Source organism: Carassius carassius, chromosome 34, assembly GCF_963082965.1.
Source record: "Carassius carassius chromosome 34, fCarCar2.1, whole genome shotgun sequence".
Taxonomy (NCBI): domain Eukaryota; kingdom Metazoa; phylum Chordata; class Actinopteri; order Cypriniformes; family Cyprinidae; genus Carassius; species Carassius carassius.
The window spans coordinates 17,197,001-17,207,124 of NC_081788.1; the positions used below are offsets into that span (position 1 = coordinate 17,197,001).

The following is a 10,124-nucleotide window of genomic DNA, read 5'->3' on the forward strand; positions in this document are numbered from 1 at the left end:
ACTGAGCACCAGAACGACCAGACACAGGAACAGTTTCTTCCCTCAGGCAATCCATCTTATGAACAGCTGATAATAACTGTGGGACACACTACACTATTTATATTTATATACACTACACTTTTTATCCAACACACATACTTAGCGTACACGTAAATCTTTTGCACATAATATACATGTACATACATGGAACACACTATACTACTTATATTTATATTTATATTTATATACACATACACTTATTTATCCAAACACACATACTTAGCGTACAGTTACAATTTTCCCACATAATATACATGTACATACATAAATGCTCTTTTTAATATACCTGCCATACATTGTCAATTTGTATATTGTCAATCCTTACCCACCTATTTGTATTTTTTTGTATTTTTTATTCCTTATTGTGTTTTTTGTTCTGTCGCTGTTATGTTGCACTGCGGAGCTCTGTCACGAAAACAAATTCCTCGTATGTGTGAACATACCTGGCAATAAAGCTCATTCTGATTCTGATTCTGATTCTGACCCACACACAAAGGTGGACACACTCTAGGTTTAATCATTAGTAGGGGTCTAAACATTTCATCCATTGTTATTAAGGACGTAGCACTATCTGATCACTTCTGTTTTTTCTTTGATATATTGATCTCTATCAGATATATTGTCTCTGTCAGAAAGAGATCCATTAATGAGAACACTAGTGTGCTGTTTATGGAGGCTATATCTCTAACACCAAGCATTTCTGCAGACTCTGTTGATATTCTCCTTGATTCCTTTAACTCAAAAGTAAAGACTTTTATTGATGGTATTGCTCCAATAATAGTCTGCTAATAGAAAATTAGCAGATAGAAATCAGTTTGGAGAAGATCAACAGCAGTTCAGACTTAGGGTGACCACCCGTCCCGCGTAGCGCGTGCGCGCACAGCGTTTGAAGCCCAATTTATGCATCCCACAAATTGAGACTGTGTCACGCATAATCAATGCTTGCTCAAAAAAGTTGGTCGCTCTATATCCTCGAGTCCCAGGCAGCCAAACGAACATTACTTGACAGTTCAGCACGCTACTGTTGCCACACCCACCCCTCAGTTGAACTGCTGACTAGGTCATTGTCAACTTTTTCGTTGTTGTCTTGACAGCGCACGCACGTGCATACCAGACACACTGGGCAGGAACTTTTAGATGCATGCTTTCCAATTCGAAAAATGGAGAAAGTGAGGCACCGCTATCATCAATTAAAAAAAGAGGTGTTTCCTGTTTCAAACTGTTTTTTTTTCATGCGCCTGCCTTTACTAACATGCAAGTTCACCATCCTTTCTCCCCCTTCTCGTTCCGTGAACCTCTGGAGTTGTGAGTTTAGACTTTTTTTTTTAACTGTTCCTCTGGTGTTGAGCAACTACAATTCATTTTAATCCTAGAATTTTATATTATAATTTATTTAAAGTGAATAAATTGTAATGAAAAATAAATAAAATAGCTCAAGTAAGTCGTAAGTGGAAGTGCATCTGTCAATTCTGTCATGAGCATACATCAGCAATTACACATGTTTAGGGGAATAGGGCATTATTAATATACCATGTAAGGTGGTATGTGCTAGAAATGGGTAAACCACTATCAGTGAGTGTGCCCATGGGGTGGGGGCACCGCCGCGCAAGGCAGTGTCCCACAATGTCCCTCAGAAACATACCCCTTGTCCCCCCTTGGGCTTATTAGCAGGTGGTCACCCTATTCAGACTATGAAGAGAAAATGCAAAAAAAAAGCTGAGCGGATGTGGCGGAAGACGAAACATGAAATTCACTATAGCATTTATAAAGACAGCCTTCATGCTTTTAAAATGAAACTAGCCACAGCTAGACAAATTTTCTTCTCAAATCTTATAAACAGTAACTTAAACAACACTCATACTCTTTTTGCCACTGTTGAGAGACTGACAAACGCCCCAAGTCAGATTCCCAGTGAAATGCTATCAGACAGCAAATTTTATGAGTTTCTTTCACTCTTCTCTGAGAAGATCATCAATATCAGGAAGGCGATTAGCACATGCTCAAGTAATGCAGAAGTCAGATTCAGCCGCAATATCAAAAAGATACTATGTCTATTTTTGAAGAAATTGATAGCAAAATTTTCGAAGAAATAGTGCAGCACCTAAAATCATCAACATGCTATCTTGACACAATTCCCACATCTTTTTTCAAAAGTGTGTTTAACTGTTTAGAAGCAGATCTCTTAGAAGTGGTGAACGCCTCACTTCTTTATGGGACATTTTCAAACTCCCTGAAAACTGCAATTGTTTAGCCCCTCCTGAAAAAGAGCAATCTTGATAACACCATTTTGAGCAATTATAGACCAACATCTTATCTTCCTTTTATAGTCAAAATTATAGAAAAGGTAGTTTTTAATCAGCTGAACAAATACTTAAACTCAAATGGATACCTGGACAATTTTCAATCTGGTTTCCGACCGCATCACAGCACAGAGGCAGCACTCATTAAGATTATAAATTATATTCACTTAAATTCTTACTCTGGCAAAATATTGGTGCTGGTATTGCTAGATCTCAGTGCTGCGTTTAACACTGTGGATCATAACATACTATTAGAGAGACTGGAAAACTGGTTCGGGCTTTCTGGGATGGTACTCAAATGGTTCAGGTCATACTTAGAAGGGAGAGGTTATTATGTGAGTCTAGGAGAGCATAAGTCAAAGTGGACATCCATGACATAAGGAGTCCCAAAAGGCTCAATTCTTGCACCGCTCTTGTTTAGCCTGTATATGCTCCCACTAAGTCAAATAATGGGAAAGAACCAAATTGCCTTTCACAGCTATGCTGATGATACCCAGATTTACCTAGCCTAATCTCCAAATGACTACAGCCCCATTGACACTGCCAATGCATTGATGAAATTAATAGTTGGATGTGCCATAACTTTCTTCAGTTAAACAAGGAAAAAACTGAAGTCATTGAATTTGGAAACAAAGATGAAGTTTCCAAGGTGAATGCATACCTTGACTCAAAAATCAAGTCAGGTATCTTGGTGTGATTCTGGAGACAGACCTTAGTTTCAATAGGCATGTCAAAGCAGTAATTAAATCAGCATACTATCATTTAAAAAACATTGCAAGAATTAGATGTTTTGTTTCCAGCCAAGACTTGGAGAAACTTGTTCATGCCTTTATCACCAGTAGGGTGGACTATTGTAATGGTCTCCTCACAGGACATTAGACAGCTGCAGCTCATTCAGAACGCTGCTGCCAGGATTCTGACTAGAACCAGAAAATCTGAGCATATCACACCAGTCCTCAGGTCCTTACACTGGCTTTCAGTTACATTTAGGATTGATTTTAAAGTACTTTTACTTGTCTATAAATCACTCAATGACCTAGGACCGAAATATATTGCAGATATGTTCACTGAATATAAACCCAACAGACCACTCAGATCAGTTAGAAATACCAAGGGTTCATACAAAACAAGGGGAGTCCGCTTTTAGTTACTATGCCGCCCGCAGTTGGAATCAGCTTCCAGAAGAGATCAGATGTGCTAAAACACTAGTCACATTTAAATCTAGACTCAAAACTCATCTGTTTAGCTGTGCATTTATTGAATGAGCACTGTGCAATGTCCGAATCGATTGCACTGTATTTTACATATTCACTGTATTTTATGTCAAATCATTTTATATTTTTAAATGTTTTAAATTCATTTTAAATAAGTTTTTTTAAATCATTTACAAAGTTTTTATATTGCTTGCTTTATTTTTGAAATTATTTTTCTTCATGATTTCATGATCTTTCTTTTATGTAAAGCACTTTGAATTACCATTGTGTACGACATGTGCTATATAAATAAACTTGCCTGGCCTTGCATTGTCTTGCCTTAATTCAGGTTTAACCATGGGTGATGACAGGCTGTTTCAAAAGTACATAGAAAACAACAGAAATGTATCTCAAAGATTTGATGACCAATAATATTTTCCTATTCAATTCAGATAAGACAGAGATATTATTTATTGGACCAAAAAACAGTACACAGAAACTCGTAGATTGCAATTTGCAACTAGACGGATGTACTGTGGGTGTTATATTAGACAGCAACTTGTCTTTTGAAAAACATATTTCTCATGTTACAAAAACATTGTGTCGTAAAGCCCTATACAAATAACCTTGAATTGAATTTAATTTAATTCAAGTTTAATTATACCTTTGTATCCAGCTGAATCGGATGTTTGAAATATAACTATCAAAACTAAAGAATCAACTGAATACAGTGAACATGCATAAATTGTTATAATGGTGTGGGTGGTGGTGTTTTCATGGTCATGGTCACGATTTTAATAAGCCCATGGCCACGGAGTCCTTGATGGAGACTCTACTGAGCTCCAGAATATCTCTGAACCACCTGCTGGCCTGGAGGACTTACTTCAGGATTCTCATTAACTGCCTGCATATACAAAAAGAATAATAAAATGTGACTCAGTGAATGGAAAGCAGGGAGCTTTGATAGATATTGTACCTGTCTGACTGATGTAAAGGTCTGGTCTGCATTAGCGTATTAAAGTGGATTACAACAGACAAACACAGTCACTCCAGGGACTTGGGGTGCCTAAATCAACACAAAATTCAGGGATTTATATTTATATTATACGTATGTACTAAGAGGAATATTTCTAATATACAATAATATGTAATATTAATAAGTAATACAATTATTTATAAAATATATAATTGTTATATATAATTCATATTAATAAATATATTAATAAATTCAGCATTGCCATTACAGGAAGTACATTTCAAAATATATGCAAATAGGAAACAATTATTTAAAATTGTATATAACTATATTTCTTATCAAATAAACGCAGCCTTGGTGACCATAAATGACTTTAAAACATGAACACACAAACACAAATGCTGAAAAATGATTAATTATTTCAAACTTTTGACTGGTAGTATGTTGGTAATTTATGGTCATTACCTGGATTAGGTAGTTGCTCATCTGAAGAAAAAAAACAGCTGTTAGGACTGACAGATCACATTGTTTAAGCTGAGAAACTGCTTAAGATGGTTAACCACGTTTTAAAACAGCTTAGGCTGATTTCTAGCTGGATTGTGTGCAAATATTACCCTTGAGTATTTCTCCAGATCGCTGTAACAGTCTGTGCCAGCAATATGCTTGACAACAGAAGGTCTGGGCCTGAGAAATTTAGAAAGAGAAAGAGGAAGAATAAGAGTTAGTATGAGAAAGATGAATAATTGAAAGAGAAAATAGAGGGAGATAAATATCAGACAATACAGATGACTCACTGCTGTGTCCTGAACACAATGGTAAAAAGAGAGAAAACAATTGCAATGTCAAGCCCCGGTCCAGAGTTAACACCAGGGCACTGAGTAGTGTCACTACCCACACTACCTGCAGTCTCAGTGGGAAACACACACAGGAAACACCCTGGATGAGAGGCCTACATGGAACAGGATTTTGGAACATGCTGTACATGGGTCAGTTATGTAAGGATAAATGGACTGGTTTCCCTTACCAGGTCCAAGCGGTCTGTATTCCAAAGTTTAGGCACACATTTAACTTTAACTGCAAAACCCCCTTGCAGACTCACTAAAATAATGACAGCTAAACTGTCTGAAGCACACAAATACACTTTATAAAACCACCTTATTATGCTATATCCATATAAGAAATACTTTGTTATTGAAGGTGGTATTTGTGATCCTTGTTCCAAATTGTACATGTTTGTGTAACTGTAACATGAGGTTGTTAACCAGAAATAGTAGGTGTTCACACTTGAATTTGTCAGCCTGTACTCTGTGCTGCAAGACATGAATCAGCTTACTGGAAAGCATTGGAACATCCCGCCAATTGAGTTGCACAGACCCATAGCCAACAGCGCCTAGAAGGAAGAGACCATTTATGTTCAGATGAAGGAAATGCTGCAAAGTGGGTATTTATACTAGTCTTTTAGGGAGGTTGCAGGGAAAAAAATTCTTGAAGTTACATAAGTTGCCAATGCAACAACTGTCAATAATAGCTCCTGAGAGACAGAAACGATGGAAGGGAGGGAGGTGAGACTCTTATAGGTAAACAAAGATAGAAAAAGACTGGACAAAAGGAGAGAGAGAATTAGTTTTAGCACCTAAATACATCCTGATAAATGGTTTTGTGAAGAAAATCCAACACTCTGCTGACCCGGTTGGTATGGGTCCAATAATCTGAATTCAAACTGCACTGATGACAGAGTGGCAAAGATAATCTAGGAAAATTAAGGAAGACTTACTCTTTTCTGCACAGAAATGTCTTATCGAACTAAAACCATGCATTATAAGTCAGCGTTACTAACGTTAATGTAAAATAAATGTAAAAACAATTCTTGTTAATTTTGACAAGAATATAAACAATATAAACATAATATAAACAAAAATATAAAGACAACTGGCAAAAATTAACTAAAATACATTTTCAAGAGCAACAAAAGCCTGAGACAGAAAGAGGACAAAGGAAAATAAATCTAAGAATTTTTTTTTACATGGAATATTTAAAGGGTTTGATAAATGTACCGCATGACCTTACTTTCTGTCCTGGGAGTCTTCCAGCTTGTAGGTGGCGACGCTGAGCACACACCTCTGATGGTAAAAAGACTCCCAGTCTCCAAGTCAAAACTCCTACTGCTCTCAGTCACGCTGAAAAGCCTACAGTTGAAAACACACAGTAAGCCAGCGTTTGGCACATGGTGGCAGCAGGAACGGAAGAAGAGTTTCCTTTTTCATATGCAGGCCCGATTCATTCTCTATCACTTTTATTGTACATTGATAAACCAGTCCCTCAGAGCCCGATGCAAAAAGACACCAACTCCAGGACCCTTCAAACTGTCCCTTGCCCCAAAGTACAGAGTGAACTTTACCCTCACCAGCTCTTAGCAAGACTCCCACACATGGCTGCCGTTCCAGGAACACCTGGACACCTCCATTTAGATTACCCACTGCACACACCCACACAATGCAATCTTAATTCTGGACTTGGATGCTTGTGATTTCACACAACTGGTATTCTGCTCCCCCTTGCCAAATGACATCCCAGGTGTCACCCTGACTAAGGCACACCTCTCCTTGATCAGTACAGACCAGAACACTATTTGGATCACCCTCACCCATTAATCGGACCACTTTGGGACAACCCTGCCTTTTAAACCCCAGATCCAGCTGAGCCTCTGCCTGAGTTTCCTTATTGTCTTTCTTCTCCTCTGCTACTCTCCATAATCTTACCCCACCATCTGCACCACCAGTAGCCATCCATCCCTCCTTACAGCCTATACTTCCTTTGCTGACAGCCAAAGCCCTCACTCCACCTGACCTATGCCCTCTAAATCAATGTATGCCCAACCTTTCCTTCACCTCCCCATTCCCAGAGCAGACATGCTCCATCTTCTCCTGCACTGAATACACGGTTTGGTGCAAGCCTGACACAGAAGACACGTGCCTGGTGCCCATAAAGCACCCGAATAGAAGTTGGGGATTCCTCTCCACAGCCTGTATCTCCACCCAACGTGCCGACGCTCCACAAACGAACACTGCGGTCAGCTAAGGCAGAAGCCAGCCACCCAGTTTCTGGAGGTAGCAAAGGCTGAAAATGACTCCACTTTAGCGCAACAGGCATCTCTCTACCTGGGACTGGCCATCACAAGCTGATTGAAAACAGTCCCACCTACAAGCAGTAAAGGATCCCAATTTGGACCAATCATAAGTTCTGAGTAGAGAAGACAGGTCTCTATGCAGGAGTAGAAGGAGAGAAAATTACCAGTTTCTGCATCAAGGAGCAGCACAGAATTGTGAGCCAAGGATATGCCTAACATTGGGTGTGGTTGTCCTTTCAGCCAATAAATGTCCAGTCTTGAAGTCTACAAAATGACACAATTAACAGGAAAGAATTTATCAAATTAATGTTATGAATATGAATATGTTTGTAGAGATAAATACACAAATACAATTATGGATTAGAGACATGCATTTCCTAAACACAAAGAATAAGATAGAAGAAGATAATCCAAACTAGAGTTCTTCACAGGTCCACTTAGATTCAAAAATCTGACGTCCAATCCGAGAACCGAGTGGGTTCCGGTCTAAAACTTCGACAAGTGCCTCAGACATGGGTTGAGTTCAGTATTATCAGCATCGGGTAATTTAAAATAAACTTGCTAATTTCATCGGGTCTGTTTAGGGTCGGGTTTTTCTTTAAAAAAAATTAATTTAGGCACAGCGGGTTAGGGTAAGAAGTGATTCGGGTCAATTTGGGTTGGATACAGATTTTAGGACCCGAGAAGACCTCTAACCCAAACCCTCTTTGCCAAATACAGAAAGTTTTTTTTTTTACTTTTTTTAAACTCTTCCAGCAGAAAACCACCTCAAAAATGGCCCATGAGTCATAGCCTGCATAGTTTATTCCAACATGGATTTTTAGCTTGATGTTTTGCTACCTGATCATTAAAAGAATGAATGTCAGTCTCCTGTCAGCAGGAAATCCTCCTTTAGTAATTCAAGCGCAGTCACTGGAGCAACAAGCACAGTGCTGTTCATCACAGCAGACTCTATAGGAGTCGCCATCTCAAGCGCTCCGAATGGCAGGCTGAAGACTTCTGGACCACAACAAAAACATCACAGCATTATTTACTATTATCAAGTAAATTAAACTAAATTCAATGCATTGATTTGATGGACTGATTGATCAATACATTGTTTGCAATGGAATGTATTTTCCACCTTTTTCCTAACAAACCTACTGTGGGTAAGTTCCACTCAAAAAGACTGAAACAAACCAAATAACTGTTGTGCAACAAATAATTCTTATCCGTCAGTTTGACTGAATTAGCTGTATATTTTCTTTCATTTTCTATTTTCAAACAGCAGGAGAACAAAATAAAGCTTGCTATTTTAATGTGACATGGTATAATAATATCTATAAGAAAATATGTTTTCAGTCCACTGCATTCTTCTCCTCCTAATTATTTTCTTTTTTTCCTTTCAATTCTGCTGCAATAAGAAAAAAAGACAATATATCCCATTAAAAATTCTGATCATCTGATTTTTATCCCCAAATCCTCAAGACACTTTCCAGGATTGTTTTTCACATGGATGCTTTAAAAAGTAGTTGTGTCCACATTTAACTTTTAATCTCTATTAGCAGTGCACACCATTCAAATAAATAAATATATCTAATGCCATGCAAACATGAAACATTCTTATTTCTGTGGGATGAAACTACATTATAAACTAGAAGAAAAAATGATAAATGATAATTACATTTTTATATATAAAATATTGTATTAAAATATTTTGTGATGTAGTGTGGGGGATTTATATATATATATGAATAAAACTAATCATAGCAAAACATTGACTAAAAAAATATGACATTTTATGTTTATCTGCATGTCGACTTACCTAACATCAGAGAACCATGAACGTAGGATTAAATAACTTTAATATTAACTTAAAAAAAAAAAATGTCAAAGTGGTTCAGTTGACCTAAAGAAAAAAAATCCCTGATCACTGATGTGGATTATTTAATAAATAGGCTTTCATGTAAACAAACACCTTTGACTGTATCATTTAGCTCAATACTAACCTCACCCTGATGAAAAATTAATTTTAAACTCGTTCTGTTTTGGAACATGACAGTTGATTAATACATTTTCTGAGACAATAAAAATTCTCCATTGTCAGGATCTACCCATTTATTAAAATAATAAGTCATCTGTCAACAGGACACAGCTACCATACAATTAATTTTCTAGAAGGGATAATCCGTCTGATTCTGCAAGTTTCTCATCGTAACAACAACCCTATCAAGTACACTTTGACTTCCCCGTCCCCTGTAGAGATCGTGTCTTTATTTTACGAAGAGGTGAAATGGAAAAGTGATGTATTTTCTTTAATTCCAGTTCCAGCATGTGTTTTGCTCCATGTACTGTATGTGTGCTCGCTTCCTATGGAATTACATTTGTTTCAATAATAATGAACGAAACTTTATAAAACTGAAAGTAACTTTTTCAGAAACTATCAAAAATATGCCATTACAAAAGAAGAAAAACACTATGAAAATGAAAAAAATGAACTCAGTCGCACA

General features: G+C 37.3%; 1 pseudogene; it reads right to left on the reverse strand.

Annotated features, from left to right (window-relative positions):
• Positions 1-4,364: 4,364 nt before the first annotated feature.
• LOC132114937 (WD repeat-containing protein 6-like) lies at positions 4,365-8,602 on the reverse strand (annotated as a pseudogene).
• Between the last annotated feature and the right edge of the window lie 1,522 nt (positions 8,603-10,124).